This window comes from Rhinolophus sinicus, linkage group LG07, assembly GCF_036562045.2.
Source record: "Rhinolophus sinicus isolate RSC01 linkage group LG07, ASM3656204v1, whole genome shotgun sequence".
NCBI lineage: Eukaryota > Metazoa > Chordata > Mammalia > Chiroptera > Rhinolophidae > Rhinolophus > Rhinolophus sinicus.
Window position 1 is genome coordinate 126,746,271 of NC_133757.1, and position 20,955 is coordinate 126,767,225.

Below are 20,955 nucleotides of genomic sequence, written 5' to 3' on the forward strand. Positions count from 1 at the left end.
TTTTCTTTTGTTTGTAATAGATGGTGAAAGTAAGTTTTCTTGCTGTTCAAGGACGGGGTGAAAAGAATTATATACATGGTAAGACTAAAGCTTGAATTGATTTCTGTTTAGGATAATTTAAAGTTGTTTGTAGTACAATCCACATACGTATATGCGGTGTGATCAAATAACATGGTGAATGCAGCTGCCGAGTGCCATCCAATGGATAGGCAGGGATCTTCAATATAGGAAGTGGTGCGTGGAACCTCAGAAACAGTGTGTGACAAGTTTTAACTTGTTTGGTGCAGTCAGGTGTGAGCTACAGTTGAGAGAAGGTATGTTTTAAAGGCTGGCATAAATCATCCTCCATCGTGACAAGGCTCCGTGTCACACATCGCTTCTGGTACAGCAATTTCTGTCAAATAAAAACATTACGGTGTGTCCTCATCCACCTTATTCACCCAATCTGGTAGGGTGTGACTTCTGGCTCTTCCCCAAAGTCAAAATGATTCAGGACATCGAGGCAGCCATGATAGCGCAACTGAAGACACTCACAAAAGAGGACTTCCAGAACTGCTTCAGAAGTGACACAAATGATGGGACAAGTGTCGTGGAAATGAGGGGGAGGTATTTTGAGGGGGATTAATGCCAATGTGTTTTCACTGTAATAATTTATTTTTATTTAAACAGTCACTGTATATTTTGATCACCCCTTGTATACTGCAGCAAAACCACACTGCTAGAAATCACTACAACAGGAAGAAAGCATGAGATGACATATTTAGTTACAAAGTGAAATGCCTCATGTTTTTCATTGTTTGTTTCCCAGCATGGTGGCAGAGTGCTGATGTGAAAGGAATACAGACCTGTGACCTAAGCAATTCTATTTTGAACTCTAACCTTGCCCTTTCCTGGACCAGGCCTGTCCTCTCTGAGGGGAAGTGAATGGGTCATTTGGTCTTCAATGTATCTAGTGTTGGCATCGCGAATTTCAGAATACAATTCTTTCAGGTGAAATAGTAAAATAATTGATTTACTTTTTATCTTTTTAAAATTGATTGGAAATTGCATATTTTATAATTATTTTTGATAGATTTGTTGAACAGGGTCCCAGAATTGGGGAGATGTTGAAATATAAACCTTCTCTGTTGAAATGGCATTCAGCTACATATATAATTCTTAAAACATTCAGATAACTAACTTATAGTGAAATTTTAATTGACTTTTGAATTATCAGACTTATTAACTGTGGCTAAAAGTTGAATTCATGAATTTCAGACAGAAGACTACAAAGCACAGTAAGAACTGAAAGGATAGCCAATTTTCTCATTTAAATATTTTAAAAGATACAAATTGTCCCTGTAAACACTAGATGTCTTCCGTGCATTTCAGACAAGGGGAAATGAGCATTTTCAATGTTTTCTCAGTGCATGAAGTTGGAAGACACAGAATTATTAAATGCAACTTCATGTATTTTAAAAGCATTGTAAAATAATCAGATAACAGAGATATTTAGAAGAGAGAATAGTCTGATTATTTCTGAAAAAAGGAAACATGACCAATATTTAAAAAGGTAACTCTTTAAGCAGGCTGTACTTAGCATATAGTAAGCACACAATAATTGTTAGTTATCATTATTAATATTAATAGTGTTATTATTTAACGCTACTTAGAGCTACCTTAAATTAAATAGAACTTCATTTGATTCCACATATCCCTGAGTTCCTGATTTTCTAGAATAGTATTGAACGTATGATAACACAAATATCTAGGAGCAATGATAAGATAAACCATATGTTGCATCACTAATGAGGGCCACTGCTGTTCAGAGGCTACTGTAGAAAGCTAACTTGCGGGGATGGATTTTCAGGCATCCACAAAGCCAACCATTCAAAGAGAAGGCTTCTGTCTTCTGTATATTTATAGGGACAGACAATCTAAAACAACCTAATCACTCTACATCTGAAAAGCCTGGTTCCCGACTCTGGGCAGGTGGTTGTCTGTGGTCTCAGTCTTCCTGTTCATTTCAGCATGTGGTTCTCCCTCTCATGGTCCTTCCTGGACACTTCTCTTTATCACCATGTTTGGATACTGAAGACAGGAGAACATTTTAACGGACTCCTACACAACAACAACAACAGTGTTCAGGTGAAAACGCCTCTCCAGTGTTGTACGGATGTGTCAGGCTTTTTTAATGTCCACATACGGAAACATGTTGTTTCAGTCACTGAAGCACTTACCTTAGTGGACTATTTTTCCTCTAGCCTAGCTCCGCTTACCTTTACGTCTATTTCTTCAATTTTTTGCACAAAGCTTAGAACAACTCTCCCCATGGACCATTCGCTATTCTGCCTTTCCCTCTGGCCTAAAATATAATATACATCAACAAGCTAACTTACAAGAGGAAAATCAGTGACCGCTTGAATTACATATCAATCCTTAATAGTAGGCCAGGTTTGAACATTTAAAGTTTCTCATTTGTTCACATTAATAGGATTATAAGATCTATACAGATGTTAAGAGTGAACAGGACTTTAAACAACTTGAATATCAAAACAGTTATACAAGATTTATAAATGATGACAAAATGAAAGAAACCATAATGTTTTATGTAGAAGAAATACAATGCAGTATTTTATGAAACTCATTAAGATGCTCAAAGGGCTTTTTGTCCCTATGGACAATCATAGGACAACGTGCTGCTGACCTTGCAGACCAACAAGAACATTTGTGACTCAATCACTTCCTATCAACATGGCCAAACACCTACAGACCCAGTCAAACTGGCCAAGCCACCTTTGGCAAGTCACCATCAAAGATACCATCTTTATCTCTCTCATAATATGAAGCGTGAGCCAGCCACATGGGGACAGTTTACCATACCGAACAAAACGTCTTTCACCTCTTCAAAGTCTTGAATGCTTATTACAAAATCACAGGGCATTGCCTTTGTTCAAATTCGCCTTAGCACTAATTGTGTATTACATCTGCGTCTATGACATTAAACACCTCGGACAAAAAGAAAAATGTAAAAACTAAATTTTTGATACTCTGCTTCCCATTTCTGTATCATCTTTAACCAGGCTGCTGAATGTAATATAATCACTGACTACAAGCAGAGGCAAAGGACTGTGCTACACAGAGAAAACACTGAAGTGCTAAGTTCATGAGAAATATGTTCTCTATTAAGTTTATTTTTAATCTAATAATGTATTTTCTTATGGCCCTTGATACATATAGGCATTATTCATGTTGATTGCACTTGAGTAAGCATTCAGTGAAACATAATAATCTTATTTAATTTAGTTACAATCGATCCAACTATTGTTATTAAAAAGACTGTAGGTTATTTTTACACCTTATTGGGTGCAATTTGTTGTGTGTGTGTGTGCATGTGTGTATGTGTGTGCGTGTATTATTTCAGTATATTTTGACATGCTTCCTGATGTGGTTATATTTAGCACACTGACATTTGACTACTGTGAGTATATGACACTAAAATATCAGGGATTAGTACTACCTGTGGTTGTTGTTTGAAATACACATCCAAGATTTTTAGAGCTATGAGTAACAGTATTAAAACTTTCCACTATGCTATAATTTTAGAAGCAATTATTGCTTTGTACTGATAACATTATGAAAGTGTAACCATTCAAGGAACTGCTTTTACCTAAAATATATTCTTTGTCTCCACAAATGGCTTTTGTAAGTATCACATTGGAATGACAACCAGGAATTGAGAGAATTAAAAAAGAAACAGAGGATCTGAAAACTTACCTCTTGGAAAGGAATTGGTAAGAATACCAAGGTTACCAAGGGATTTTTGCCCCACCAAGATTTCCAGACAATGCAAGCCTTTCCTGAGGTAATTAGAATAATAACCAATAGCTTAAAAAGAAGAGGTGTAAAAAGGCAGACTAATATCGTGATTCAACACGGTGAAACAAAAGGAAGGTATTAATATAAGCCAGACACACTAGAAAAAAGGAAGTAAGAAAGCAGGATTGGGTTTCTACCAAGAAAAACACTCGATGTTAAAATCCACACTATATAATGAAAATGTAATCGTTATGAAATCTGTGTACTAAATAAGTAATCACTTACACAAAGCAGAAATTAAGGAGGTAAAGGAGCTCTGTGAATACACTGGTAATAGGCATGTAACACAGCACTTTCAGTTCAACTGAAGTCAGTGCAAAACGGCACAGGAAGTGTGTTTTCAGACATAGTGGGGTGGCAGGGTGGTGGGTCACATGGGCTGTGCCGACACTCACAAGTCTCATTCTGCCAGCCCTTAGCAAGATATGTGTTTGGGCAACTGAAGTCTCTGAGCTCTTCTTTCTTCTTGTGTAAAAGGGAATAAACGAATCTTAGAACTTTACGATAAAAATAGATCTGATAATCCAGGTAAAGGATTTACCATGCAGTTGACATGTACGAATTTTCTAGGAACTATTAGCTGCTATTATTTAAATAGAAATAGTGTCTTTTTGTTTAGTTTTTATTACAGAACATTTTAAACATATTCAAGAGGAAAAATAATTTTTCTTTCCAACTCAAAATACAGAAGCAATTAGGAAAGAGTTATAAAATTTGATTTAAAAAAGGCATGACCAAAAAAAAGTCCAACCAAAGAAGAAAACTATAGGTAACATGTAAAGACAAATGTCAAACTGAGAAATGCATATAAATTCATCTGAGAGAAACATCCTTTTAAGTGGCTAATTTTAACAAGCTATTGTTTGTTTGTTTTATATACTAAAGCTTATAGAAGCCTAAACTTTCAAAACCTTAATTTCTGCTTCTTAGCATTTACCATGACTCTCAAATATGCCACTCCTCAATTTTTTAAATAAATGGTAACTAACATTAACTGAAGTTAAACTAGTAACAAACAGCAACAATGATTTCTCTTAGGTCTGAATATTCTGCTAAGTTGGAACCTGTTCCTAAGAGGAAAAAAAAAAAATCCAGTAACTCTGGTCTTGCCGAGAAACAGAATACAGAGATGAAGTTAAGAGAGCAAAACTGGGGCCAGATTATGAGGAAATGTGTGAAACAGTCATACATTTACATTCTAGGACCACTTCTGTTACCTGTTTTCACCAACTCCACTGAGTAAATATTTCGAGTTGCCTAATTTCCTTATTTTTACTATTAATCAATAAGAATTCAATTTAAAAAAAGGTACAGTTGACAGATTTCTCTAATTCTTTTGGAGGCTTTACTGCTAGGAGTTTAGTTGACAGCCAAAGCAGCTGCAGCAATCTACATTCCCACCCACACTGCAGGAGCACTCCCTTCTCCGGCAGTCTCTCCAACACCTGTTATTTCTTGTCTTGTTGAGAACAGCCATTCTAACAAGTGTGAGGTGACATCTCATTGTGGTTTTGATGTGCATTTCCCTAATAACCAGTGATGTTGAGCATCTTCCATGTGCCTGCTGGATATCTGTCGACTTTTTTGGAGAAATGGCTTTTTCCTCTGCTCATGTTTTAACCAGATCACTTGTTTTTGTTGTTAACTTGCACACGTTCTTTATATATTTTGGATATTAACCTCTTATTAGATGTATGGTTTGCAAATACCTTCGCCCATGCTGTGGGTTACCATCTCATTTTGTTGATGGGTTCCTTTGAAATCTTGCCATTTTTGACAACCTGGATGGACTTATGCTAAGTGAAATAAATCGAAGGGAGAAAGGCAAGTAGAATAGGTTTCATTCAGATGTGAAATATAAACAGACAAAAGAAAACAAACCAAACCAAACAAAAGCGAACTCATCAGTGTGGACAACAGATTGGTGGTGACCAGTGGGGAAGGAGGGAGGGAGGGTGAAATGGGCAAAGGGGGTCACTTGTTCAGTGACGGGTGGAAAGTGGACCTTTAGTGGGGAGCACGCTGATGCTCACAGATATCTGAAACTTACAGTGTTATAAATCAGTATTTTTTTTAAATTAAAATTTATTGGAGTGACAATGGTTAGTAAAAATATGTAGGTTTCAAGTGTACAATTTTGTAATACATCATCTACATATCACATTGTGTGTTCACCACCCAGTCAGTTAATTGACATATTATTTATATTTAACTTTATATTTATGTGAAGAATAACAGCAACTGATGTAAATGCCCATCAATATTACCACCATAAATATGACTTGTTCTTCATGTCACTTAGGAGTTGTAGGTATAAAATAAGCAATGAATTTGTTAACGTTTATGATACTGTTAAATTACTTTATTTCATCACGTCTACACTACACTTTAAGGGTAACATATAGTTGAGCAAAAATTATAATGGTCACATTGTACAATTTAAACCATTATTTATGAGTTACTTATTTTCAAGCACATTAGGCAACTTAAAATGTATGATATAATAAACACACAGAAAAGGTAAGCACTTAACATTACTAAAACAGTTCAAAATTCAATGGATTCTGTGTCTTTCATAGATTGCTAAATTGGTCACATACCAAATAGTCATTTCCTTTGTATTGAACTTTTTAGATTAATTTGTCTATGTGGTTTTCTCACTATGTCATCATTAGCATTAATTACGTCTGGTTGGTATTCTTAATATTTTAACAGGGTTTTTTTTTAGACTAAGATATAAATCTGTTTAATATGATAATATTACAAAGACTAACTATGAGATTAATGACAGAAATGATATGAAATCTGAAGTTATATTTTAGATTGTCGAGAGCTACCAAATTGATGGAATTCTGGAATGCTTTGCAAATTCCTTAGACACCTTTTTTTTTTTTTTTAATTAGGAGAAATGTCTTTAATTTTTATTTCTAGAAATAACATCTTATAGGCATGCATCCTGTTCGGAAACTTAGCTTCGATTCATATGACCTCCAATTAAATGGACCAAATAAAGAGTTAAGGGAACTGTGAGTTAATGGGAACATTAATCCCCTAATTTAGCCCATCTAATTTATGTATGTATTTATTCTATGTAGAATCACAGAGGTTTAACAAGATAAAATGTGTTGACTTCAGTTTGGCTGCCATTCCTGCACTGGAAATCGTGTCGAGTGTCCACCTAGTAAATGCATCGTCGCGGAGGAGCACATACAGGACACACAAAGCACTGATGTGCATGAAGAATGTGCCGCGAAGGACAGAGCCTGCACCTCAGCACGTCCCATCAGCCCCTCTGCTGACCTGAGCTCCCCTGTCCAGCCCAGTGACCAAATGACTACCAATCACCACAAAATCTGGTACAAAGAAGCAAATGCCCACATATTTATATCTGGACATTCACAGACTTTATCTAATGTGTCCTGATCAGACTCAGTAAGAGGGACAAAGATCTACAGTTATCCAGACATTTTCAAACACAAATGCAAATGTTGGGAATAGGGTTAACTATTCACCACCTTGGATTATCATGTTATTTTACTACAGAGAACCCTATGGTAATTGAAGATACATTGTGTCAGAAGGGCCCTCTTTTTGGGTCAGAATCAGATGATTGGATAAAGATGATGTCGCATGTATACACAATGGAATACTACTCTGCCATAAGAAAAGATGAAATAGTGCCATTTGCGACAACATTGATGGATCCTGAGGTTATTATGCTAAGCAAAATAAGTCACACAGAAAAAGTCGAGAACCATTATAATTTCACTGACATGTGGGATATAAAACAACAAAGGAACAAGACAAACAAATAAAGGAACAAAAACTCATAAACACAGACAATAGTTTAGTGGTTACCAGAAGGTAAAGGGGGTGGTAAATGAGCGTAAACAGGGTTAAATATATGGTGATAGAAGGAGAACTGACTCTGGGGGGGTGAACACGCAATGTGGTATATAGATGATGTAATACAGAATTGTACACTTGAAACCTATGGAGCTTTACTAACCATTGTCACCCCAATACATTTTAATTAAAAAAAAAAAGTGATTTGGATATCTTTATTGCATTTGCATGTTTCTGAATCATGTTTTTAGTATTTTCAGGCAAAATCCTATCCTAACATAATACCTGTGGAGTTAAAACATAGTAAATTATTTTTAATGACAATAAAAATGAGAAATGAAGTTTTAAAAAATATTTACCTATATAGTTATCATTTCTCAACCCTTCCATACACACACACACACACACATACACACATTCAACAGTTGATCCCATTTCCGTAATTTTTAAATTTCAGATATCATAGTTTTCATCTTAGAGGTTCCTCTGTTTTCAATAAAATAATTAAAAATTATTATTGTTGATATCTTATGTGTGACATAATTTAGCACTTATACCAATATTTCCAGATGTAACAAAATAGTTTTACATCAGTACAATCAAGTATATCTAGTCATTGTAAAGCAACAAAGTAATTTTTGGTTTTGAATTTATTTACGTAAATGTCAGAATTAAGTCATGTGTTCCATTCCTGTGAATAATCTAGCATCACTTGAAATATTTTCTTTCCAAATATTCCTGATACATATTAAAAGGAAATATATTTAGGGGGAAAATTAATTTTATTGTAGTCCCTTGTTGCTAATGGATAATTTGTAAATTCAACATTCAAAAGTAACACTTTTCATAATTCTGAACAACTATTTAATTTTAGTAATTTCTATAAAACTTAATTCTATAGAACCTGAAAGGGGTTCAAATATATGATGATGGAAGGAGAACTGACTCTGGGTGGTGAACATACAATGCAGTATATAGATGACGTATTATAGAATTGTACACATGAAACAGATATAATTTTACTAACCAATGTCGCCCCAGTTAATTTAATAAAAAAAAAAAAATTTAAAGAACCTGAAAGGAAAAATCTATGTCAAATTTGCGTTCAAAGAGGTAGAAAAGATAACAGACAAAAAAAATATTTATGCACAAGTGAAAATGAAGAAAGTGAGTATGGTGGTTTCAGTTTGCTGTCTTAAAACTATGCTGGAACTACATTTCCCAGGATTCCTTTCTCTTCAGATTTCATGTTAAAATTGACCACAAGATAATCAATTCTGCGTGAGATTAGAAAGGTAGAATGGAAGCAACTCTGTAGGTGAATTGAGAGCAGCAAGCAGCATCGAAGTTCACTTCCATGGTCCCCACTTGTGGATCCTTCTGATTGAGGAGGGCGGCAGCCAGGCCATGGCCTTTATCCGGCCCCTACCCCACAGTAAATGCACCAAGTCCACAAAATGTAGCTCCTCCCGAAGAGCTGCAGTCTCCCTCGTGTTGCTCAGCCTTTCGTCCTGCCAACCAGCTGACTTCAGGGAGCCAGGCCTATCACCAGACTCAGGGCGCAGCCCTGTATACATGTTCTAACCAGCCCCCCAAAGTAACTGAGGTGTGACCGCAATAACATAACCCGTGCTCCACAGCTCTCTCCATAGTTCTGCGTCCGTGACTTGACACCTAAGTGATACAGAGAGAGAGATGGGCATACTCTCCTTTTAAACCTCGGTTTTCTCATCTGTTATGTGGAGCTCAACTGTCACGTTCTCATAACCGTGTGCTATTAAATACATGTGTAACACTCATGGCTGCATCTGTCAGAGGAAGTGCTATATACATGCTTTCTAATAGGTATAATAACAAATATTACACTTGACCTGCTGAATTTCATCATATTCTTGTTTCTTAGAATAAGTTCTGTATTTTACATACCTAAGCACAAGTATCTCATTTCTGCCCCTTCTTTATTTCTAACGTAGTAGTGGCAAGTCTGTTACATTTAGTTGTAATAAATCCACTCCCACTATATATAGGAGAATTTTGAAGTTGAATAAGACCATATTTATAATCAGAATTAAATAAATAGAAAATAATATTTACAAATGTTAGATAAAATAACTCAGTAATTTGTTTTTTAAATGTTTAAAATACTTAGAACAGAACTCCTTATATGAACTAGGAGATTTGACATAAATATCATATGTTTAGAGTTGAAAATATTTTTTTTCTATTTTCTGACTATAAAAATAAATAGAAATATTAAGTAAAATTACAATTCCTGGATTCTGAAATAAAGAACAATTCAAATTTTTAAAATTTAAATTTACTTGTTCTGGCTCCTATTGTTATATTCAAACAGTGAAACAGTCATTTCACAAGTGTTTTATTTATAGAAAATTACCTGTCTGTAAAGTTTTAGTAATCCAAATATTTTTAATAGATGAGGTTTCTCTTTTCCTTTGTTAAAAAAGAAAAATCCTGAAAGAAAAACTTCAGTTTTGGCTCCCCAGAAAGAACTGGCAGAATTCCAAGATTCCTAGAGAGAACATTTGCATTTTCTTTTTCAACTTTACATATTGTGTAGTGTATTAAATTCTCATTAATTTCAGGTTCATGAAGTTGTACTCTAAAGCAATAGATCTTGATTTACATATTAATTTTAAAAACATGATAAAAATAAGATAAAACTCTTGGTGGAGAAGATGACTACCCATGAGCAGACCACGAGCAGTTAGCTCCCTCTCACGCTCTGCAATAAAACATGCAGTGTAGACGTGATTGCATTGGAAGTTACTGGTACATCTGAATGCAAACCACCCAGCCATGAAACATGGGGCTTCCACCTGCTGTAAAAGTAAATCAGGAGGCAGGGCCAGCGCTTTGCTGGGAAAGCCATTTGCACCCCTCAGTTCATGACTATTCATGGTGACGTTCAGAGATGTCTCTGCTCACACTGTGGGCGTCTGGGTGACAGTGTTTTATTCAACATGACTTGTAGATAAAGTGAACGTAGGTGACGATTTCGAGAGCATAATATAACCAAATGAATCCTGATGTGGAGATCCTGCAGGAAATTATACAATAATCTTATCAACATAACTAATTTTCTTCTTATGAAATCGTGATTCCCACTACACTATTACAGCTACTGAAAGTACTGTGTAACATCACCATTTCCATGTTAATACCTCAGTAAATCACAAAACTGTAATTTTTTAATAAAAACATACTTTATATAAAGGCAGTCCTTTGGAAAAATGTCTTCATTTCTAAATTAAAAGTAGCATGAAGTAAATATTGAACATGGCCCTATTGCTTGACACTAAAATTATTAGTATTATTTTTATTAATAAACCATTATAAGGAAGAGCGCTTATCCAAAATAAATCTTGAAGGTGAATTCTGCTAACTACACATTTGTTTGAAATCCCCGGGGAACATTCCAGAACTCAAAGGGATCGCCTCACAGTGGCAGGTGGCAGTCCTGTCCCCCAAGTCATGCCACCAGTCTGTTGGAGGGAAATGGTACCACACATGGAAAGAGTGCAGACCTACAGTTTCTGATGTGAGTTCAGGTGGCTACGGCAGCCTTTCATTTAACCCTCAACGTTTGCTTCCTCTTCTATAAACTGGGAATAGCAACAACCACCCTCTACTTTTGTGAGGGTTGCATGTGTAATTAGGGATTGAATTAGAGGGCTATGAAATTTTTAATTCAGTGCTACGCGCATAGCATTATCTTAAATTTGCATTTTAAACTGTTTCTTGTTATTTACTAACACTTGAATTGACCCAGTGTCTTTATATTGGCACCCAAGAAAATCAGACCCTTAATTTCTAAGACATCTCCAAAAATATGGATTTATGATAAAAATCTACAAAACGGTCTTACAAATGTCCCTTCTTTCTTACATTTACCTCAATGATATATTAATGGCAAGTGCTTGGTAATAATTGATCCTAAGAATATTTTTTCCCCAAGAAGATAATTACGAGGGAAAAATATTAAAACAATTTTGGGCAAAGGGAAAAACACAGCCTTTTTCCCATTGTACTGTGCAACATATTAAAGCACTTTTGAGTGAATTTAGTTCATGTGTACCAAATACTATCGATGAACTCTCACTATTTATTTGCCAAATAATCTTATACAACTTAAATTGTTACCTCCTTTGAAAACGTTTGATATTGTTGCTCAGATTGACACGTCGATGTGTACTTATTTTCTGTGTATCTCCCAAGTTTCTGTCTATGTGCTCAGAGAGGGAGAAGTTTTCAGTATCCTTAGGAACCATATAATCTGGCTGCTGAAACAGGAAGATTTACACACAGGAATTACCTAATAGTGTGAATATATACTACCCGAGTGATGGAAGCATGAGTGTGTCCCTGGATGAATGAAAGAGAAAGCTAATCCTTTCCAGTTATGTTTTGAGGGAAAATATAAATATAACAAATATCAAATTATGTATGTAACTTTGATATTTGTTATATTTATATTTTCCCTCAAAATACAAATATAAGGGAAGGTGTTGGAAGAGGGAAAGGCTGGGAAGCATAGGTGATGTAGTCAAGTAGCTGCCTAGCAGGAAAGGTTCATACAAAGTTTATGGTCATTGATTCGAAATAAGACTTTCTGGCTTGCTGACATCCCATGGGTTGTACAGTAAAATTTGCTCTATTGGTCAGTTTGGAGAGCCCTTACGTAAACCATCACTTTTCTGTACATACATTAGAGGCTGTCTTCGTGCAAAGCAGTAAACTGATATTTCAGGGTACATTAAGGTCCTCATGCCTTAAGAAAGAAAACTTTTACAACTCAAGCCACGATTTGCTAACAGTGAGATTCCAGAAACAATTATACACTAAACCAAGGATTGTCCCAGGGTAATTTAGCCTTATGAACATATTTTAATTGCTGCCTATAAAAAGTCAAGAATATGCACTTTATAAATTTAAATGACCAATGAGTGTTTAAAGAGAGTTCGGTTAAATCACTTGAGAGCTTACTAAATTACCTTTCCTGATGGATGATTTTGTATGTCACTTTATAAAATATGTTGGTGTTTCACAAATTACAAATTGTTTAAGTAAGCCATGTTGCATGGCTCAAGCTATAAAAAGACGTGGCGTTTTCCTCCTCCCGGGCCATGGCCATGTACTCCCTCCACACATGCCAACAAATGTTGTTTCGTCAGTTTAAGAGCACCAATTGCATTGTAGAAAACTAGCCTCCTTTCTTTAAGGCTAAAACCTTCAACCCTTGTGATTGTGACAGTGTTGACAGATGCTGTCAGTGAACAATGATATTGCCTTTACTCATTTACTTCCTAGCTCTGTGTGGATCTTTTCTTATTTTTAGTTCAGTATCGCAATTTTACCAAAACCAGTTGTCCAATTAGTGATATTTAGCAGTATCAGTTCACTCTATTAATGTTGCATGTGTGCTTAGTCATATGGTGACAATCACAATTAAACAAGGGATATTTAAAAATCTAATGGGTTTCTAATAATTCAAGTGTCATATGCTGATACTTATTATTTTATCAAACTAAAGATATATTCTGTTTGTATTTTCCCTCTTAAGGTAGATGCAGTTCTCAAGTTGATGCATGACAATTCGATTTAAATGTGTAATACTTCACAACTTAATGAATTACATTTTCAAATGTCATATATATTTGACACATTTAAAAAGAAGGCACATATAAAATCTAAGTCATTTGAGTCTGCAGTAAACGAATGCTATGCTGTTTTAAAATATTATACAGAATATTCTAGATAACACTTTTTAAAATCTAGAATATGTAATGGCTCTCTTTAACATGGCTTATACAGTTAAGATAATTATCTTACTTCAGAAGAAGCAGAATCTAAATTTTAATCACACGCCAAAGGCAATCCTCAAACAAACCCGTGAGCTGGAGTTCCTTTTGCTTCCCTTGAAATCTTTAGTCAAAGTTCTATTCTTACTGAACATTCTGTGGTTGCATATACATAGTTCCACACCCACACATACTCAGGTTCAGGCACACCTCGTGTTACTGGGCTTCGCTTTCTTGTACTTTTTACAAATTGAAGGTTTGTCACAACCCTACATCGACCATGTATCAGTGCCATTTTTCCAACAGCATCTGCTTCCTTTGTGTCTCTGTGTGACATTTTGGTAATTCTCTAAATAGTTCAAAGTTTTTCGTTATTATTATGTTTGTTATGGTGATCTGTGATCAGTGACCTTTGATGTTACAATAGTAATTATTTTGGGGTACCACAAACCATGTCCGCATAAGACAGCACAATCGTTAAATGGGTGTCCTCACTGCTCCACCACCCAGCCATTCCCCCATCTCTCTCCCTTTCCTCACATCTATCTCCTGAGACACAACAATGTCAAAATTATGTCAATTAATAATTCTACAATGGGTTCTATGTGTTCAAGCTAAAGGAGGAATCTTACATCTCTTACTTTAAATCAAAAATAAAAATTATTATACTTAGTGAGGAAGGCACATCAAAAACCGAAATAGCCCAAAAGCTATGTTTCTTGCACCAAATCGTGAAGTTGTGAATTCAAAGGAAAAGTTCTTGAAGGAAATTAAAACTGCTACTCCAGCAAACACACAAATGATAAGGGAGTGAAACAGCCTTATTGCTGACATGGAGAAAGTTTCAGGGGTCTGGATAGAAGATAAAACCAGCCACAACATTCCGTTAAGCCAAAGCCTCATCCAGAGCAAGGTCCTATCTTCAGTTCTATGAGGGCAGAGAGGTGAGGACACTGCAGAAGAAAAGTGTAAAGCTGGCAGAGGTTGGTCCGTGAGGTTGAAGGAAAGACCTTGTCTCTATAACATGGAAATACAAGGTGAAGCAGCAAGTGCTGATGGAGAAGCTGCAGCAGATTGTCCAGAAGATCCAGCTAAGATGATTATGAAGGTGACTACGCTAAACAAGGTTTCCGATGAGATAAAACTGCCTCATATTGGAAGAAGATGCCATGTGGGATTTTCACGGCTGGAGAGGAGAGTCAGTGCATGACTTCAAAGCTTCAAAGGACAGGCTGACTCTCCTGTGAGGGGCTCATGCAGCTGGTGACTTGAAGTTGAAGCCAGTGCTCATTTACCATTGAGCAAATCCCAGGGCCCTTAGGAATTATGCTCAGTCTACTCTGTCTGTGCTCTGTCAATGGAACAAAAGCCTGGATGACAGCACATCTGCTTACAGCACGGCTTACTGAATATTTTGAGCCCACTGCTGAGACCTGCTGCTCAGAATATTCCTTTCAAAATATTACTGCTCACTGACAATGCAGCTGGTCACCTCAGAGCTCTGATGGACATGGACAAGGAAATTAGCGTTGTTTTCATGCCTCCCGACACAGCATACATTCTGCAGCCCGGGGATCAAGGAGTAATTTTGACTGGCAAGTTTACTGATGAAGAAATGCATTTAGTAAGGCTACAGCTGCCAAAGACAGTGACTCCTCTGATAAAGACAGCAGTTGACTGATGGTTGAAATTTTTGCATCAAATGGTCATAAATTGATTGTAATTTACTGTCTTTTTTAAAAGCTGAATTTAATGTCCACTTCAGATTACCTCTGGGATTCCTAAAATCTCATAAATGTCTGAAATATAATTCATTTTTCTTCAGGAATCCTTTGCATTCCATTTTATATTTTTAATAATAATTCTATTAAGTATTGGATTTATGAAACGAGACTGAGTCCGATGTCAGCTATTTACCATATCGTGACTTTGCATTTAAGTCAAGGAAACGGAATTGAAGAGGAAAATAAGATGGTCCTTAAACAGAGCTATTATACATCTGTATATTGTCACTTCAATAACCAATGGTGTATGGAAGCTGATTTTGTGTTACTTTCAGGAAACGTAAGAGTGCTCAGAGCCTCTGTAACGCAGCCTCTGTCTGGGGGTAGTTATTACTCATTTCTTCCATTTAGGAGCTAAATCTTGCTTATTTGTGGAAGACTTAAAAAAGACATATTTAGTATAAATAGAGCCTATTATTCAGATATAAGCTTCTTGACATTCATTATTCAATATTTAAAGTGGTTATAGAGCTGGGAAGAGCCAGAAACACAGTTTTAGTTGAAAGAACTATTAACCTTAATGTAGATTTTAGAATTTTGTGTTGTAATGATTTTTCCTAACTGACAATCTACTCATCCCCAGGAGGTTTGATTAGATCTTTAATTAATTCCATCTGAAAGTGCAATGACCTCTAATTAAATTAAAATTTCTTTCTTTTGGCAGCAAAATAATGAACTTATTCAAATGAGTTCCACAGCTCTGCAGAATCAAACCAATTAGAAGCTAATAACGAAGTATGTCAATAGGTATTCAACAAACTCTAGGAAAATATAAGGAAGTTTCTGTCTATTTAATAAAATTGTGAGGGTTAAACAAATGATTACTGTAAATGAAGCAAAATGGAAACATGCATATGTAGTGAACATGAATAAATGAAATGTACCTTTACAAAAATAAACCACAAAATCATAAGAATCCTAATTCTTTTCTTAGTGGTTTTCCTCTAATTCAATTTACTTTGCTGTTGCTCGAAATATTTTCATAACCTTCATAACCACTATATTTGAATATCCTGCAAAAGCATTATAAGTCACATTTGAAATTCAACTATGTATAATCATGCTATGTCCCTTTTTACTGTTAAGATTTAAAAAATAAATGTATAAGATATAAATGAAATTCTCTGTTCTCCAATGGATCCTTTACTCAGATTGTAAGTAACAGAAGAGTCTCTAATAAACCAGTAACTAAAATTGTATCAAAGGGAAACAGGAAGCTTTTCCAGTCTACCAGCATTAAGTAGAGTGTGTCATCTTATGACCTCTGAACTTAAAAATGTTAATTCTTACTTTATTATAAATACCTTTTATTTATACTCATCCATTAACTAAGACCATCAGGAGTGGTTCATTATTCTTTCAATGTTTTTCATATTTTAATCTGCTTTATTTGGTGTTTGATTATAAAACTTACATGTAAGCATTTAAGCAAAATAAAAAAACAAAGAAATCTATTTTGAAAAGTTAGACTCTTAATGCCACTACCCAGATACACTCTGCCTTTTTATTTAATATTTTTATATGCTTAGTTTTGTTTAGAGAACTCTTTTTTTGGTAATATTCACATGGGGGATGCACAGTTTATGTGTCCACTCGAGTGAGTTTTGAAAAAAGCACACGTCCATCCCTGTTCCATAAGTGATAGAGTATTTCCATCATCTGGAAATGCTGCTCCTTCTCAGCCAACCCCACAATGACATCCAGGGACAACCACTTGTTTTTTAACTACAGATTGTTTTGCTGATTCTAGAACTTCATATAAATGACAACGTATTGTTTTATGGGTCAATTCATCCATGTTACTGTGCACATCAGAATTTTAAAACATGTCTGAGCAATGTCTCATAGTGTGTATACATGTCTTATATATAACATATATAAAATATATAATGATATATATATATACACATATCTATATTTTATAGGATGATTGATCAGGCACATTTGGTATATTATATTGATTTGGTATATTAAGTAAGATACTAGATTGAAGATACAAAAAGATAAAATTTTTAAAAACTGTTTTTAGTGTATAAAAATTCTTATCTTACTAGCTTATCCTCCTAATCAAATAATATTCATTTTATCTCATTTCAAACATGCAATATATACTTTGAAATGGAAATAGTACCTTAGGATAAATGATAATGAATTCCTTTCAATTGCATTTTATGATTATTACCTTTATTTTAACAATTTAACATTTTAATTAAATTTGAAGTCATTTTCACTTCTAAAAATATGTCCTTCATCCCTTTTTCTATAGTTTACTAAAGTGATTTTCTATCCCAATCTGCAATGTATGGTTATAAATTTTAATACCCTTTTTCAATAAAGTACCACTATATTATTTATGTTAAGACAATCAATCTTTGGACCACTTGGAAATTAAGAAATATTTTGACTTATCAGCAAATAAATGAGTGACATAAAATCGAGGTAATTATATATAATTAGCACTTAAGTGTAAATGTGTTTTAAACAGTCCTGACATGCAAATAAACGTGTGTAGGTAAATTTTGTTTTTAACTGTTATGTGATTCCAGAATTTCACATTATCTTGGAAAAAAAAAAAATCATTGGTTATTTCTTATTCTCAAGTGAAAACATTGTGTTTGTGCCTATTTATATAAAGCCAAGTAATCTCTTAAAAACTTTACACAAAATTAAATGGTTTTTGTTAGGCATATAGGATTATATAAGTTTAAACTAAAGTATACGATAATGCACATTCATTCCAAGTCCCTCATCTCACAGATAAAGAATGGTTGTTAGTTTTCTGTAGCCACCAAGTAACTTAGAGATTTGAACCTAACATCTTCTCTTCTGACTGGCAATTTGTGTATCACTAAAAATACCAGATTTATAATTGAATTTTTGACATAAAACTAGGTTTGGGGAACTCTTCCTGGTTCTCTAAAATCATAATGAATTAAAACAGTGAAAATCCATGCTGGGGCTGGGGCTGAAGAGAAACAATTATATTAGCTTTTGCTTTTTGTATAATATTATTTATGGATTCAGAGTGAAGATGTTTAATTGCTTGTAGGATATAGGGGTCTGAATTTCAACAGAGCCCAGTGGATGGAAAGAATTATTAAAATATAGAAGATAATTTAACCATCGAGTAAAAGTGATAATCCAAGCCCTTTGCATAGATTCACAAGAAAAGGAGACTCAAATAGAACCTATAGGATATGACTAAAGATAGTGGGAGAAGTGCTATCAAAAACAGCTCTTTTGGGGTGTGTGTGTGAAATAACAGTCCTTTCAAACAGCTAATACACACAGGAGGATTAAACTGTGTTCATACTTCTATTTGAATAAACGTAACTATCTATTACACTTTAATAAACGCATATAATATATACAGAAGGTGCCAAAATGTATACAAATTTTAAGAAAGGCAAAAACTGTATTAAAACTACGCTGATGGTAACCATTTGAGCTCCTCTTGTAATTGCAGAAGTCATACGTGACTTGTATTCATCTTTTGTTAAAGAAAAACTATTTTAATACTTTTTCCTTTCTTAAAATGTGTATTCTTTTTTTGGCACACTCTGTTCTATTTATTTTAAATATAGGTATTAAGCATATTATTTTAAAATGATATGCTTAATGCCTGTATGATATTCGTGGCAAACAGAAATGACAGCTCTGAGATAATTATTGGTAGTAATAGTTTTTGATGCAGATATTTTGGGGTTTTTTAATTCTATAAATCACTGTGCAATTGAAGATATTTTCACCATCACCAAGAAGCAGTTTCTCCCCCTGGAGAATGTATGTACTAGAGAGAAACTGTCGGCCATGGACAGTGAGATGTCATCTGAAATCAGGCGGCCTCTAGACTAGGAAGGGGTCAGGAGGGGCTCCAACGGGCAGTGGGAGGGAGGCAGATAGAGAGATGTCAATTCTGGTTGACACAGTCACGTTCCCTGAGAGTCCGTGGCAGTTACTGACACACTACACATCATTTCCTGTATTTAAATGGAATAAATACTTAAGTTTGTTTATGTCTGATTCAAGGTGTTGGGCCTCAAGTGGAGACCTACACTCAGTATCATTCAGGATGCCTGTTCAAGACCAATGCCGTGTCTCTCCGTCAGGTGATCACATTGTCTTAGAGGAATCAGCAGCTCTCCTCACACGGTAAGAAAGAAGCAGGAGACAGGAAGAGGAGGAGGAATAACCTCATGAACGCTAACTTCTCCCTCTCCAGTTCCGACACAGCACGCCGCCCCACCGCTGGGAAGCGAGGTCCTCGTGACTCTCACAGCACACATCCAAAGGATATACAGGAAAAGGTGTCATCACTTAACATGCAGGGTCTATCTTCAAAATGCAGCTAATCAATGTTAAAGTTTTGTAACGTTATTTTAGACAAATTTATGACGTTCTACTAAATTCAAGGTTTATTAATAGTATTGCTGCAAACATAAAATCAATTAAATATGCATACACCATCATTTCAGAGCATTTCTTCTGACAGGCTTTGGGTTTAAAATAGCAAGTTCTCTAAGAACAAAGTAGTGGTTATGAAGAATCTGTAACTAATCTTAATTCAGAATAATTAATATCAGAGAAATAAAAATTTTATTCACAACGTTCTTGCTCTAACTCCAATCTAACTTAATTTTCTTTTCTTTCATTTTAATTCTAGCTTCTCAGCTGTATCCCAAGCTGGTTCATTTTCAGTTGAGAATGCCAGGGAAAATCTATGGACGAGAAACCAATGGACAGCATACAGGTTAAATGCTGAAAATTCAGGCCTTTGAAACTCCCTTTAAGGGTTTAGGGTATAGAGACAACCCCAGTATATCAGGTGTTCTAATTAGAAGCCACTGCATTTTACCATCATATGATTAGGATAGATTCAAAAAGAGGCCTAATGATACTTCATACTTATGCTATTAAAAATATTCTAAAATACCATACCAAAATGCATTTTCACTTTGAAACCATATCATAAATCAAGATGAAGCATAAGATTTAATACCTCAGAGTCATGCTTAGCTTTTATAACTTGTGATATGTAAAACAGCCAAGTTGTTTTTCTAAAATAAATCTAAGTGATTTATTTTAATAATTTTCAAGAATTATAACTGCCTAATAAATTGTATGGTAATTAAAACTGTGTAGAAATAGTTATAAAATCTGTTCTCTAATAGTAAAGTGTTAGCATATTAAAACTAAAACTATAACGCTATCTACATACTGTATTTATGTTTTTGAAAGCATGGAAACCAATTCATTCTAGGCATGAAAAGAATTTCAAAATAGAATTACCCATTTGTTTTTCTTCTTTTTCTATTTATTATAAATAAGGCTGATCCATTGCTTGGAGCTACTATTAATACTAAATATTTGATGGATTTCATTGTCTAACCCTCTCTGAATTCAATCATTCTTCCTTTGAGTAGTGCAGAAATGACTTGACAATTTAGTTCCTTAGAAAAGGAACTAAAAACAGCATGCAATTGGAGCTCAGTTTTATGGGAAAATTCCATTTGTGGGTCAGTATGCATACCTCTGTTTTTCCCTTAAAGATTTTATTGGCTATTGCTCTGCTTGAAATTAAGCGTATATAATAGACACAAATGTTGGAAAGGCCTAAAAAAGTGGATATGCCTGTGAGGAGTGTTTCA

The 20,955-nt window shown here is 34.8% G+C and overlaps 1 long non-coding RNA gene across 1 annotated transcript in view; it reads right to left on the reverse strand.

The window, feature by feature from the left end:
* LOC141572839 (uncharacterized) overlaps positions 1 to 20,955 on the reverse strand; it is a 173,729-nt gene that overhangs the window by 71,983 nt on the left and 80,791 nt on the right. The gene's annotated exons all lie outside the window — the stretch shown is intronic.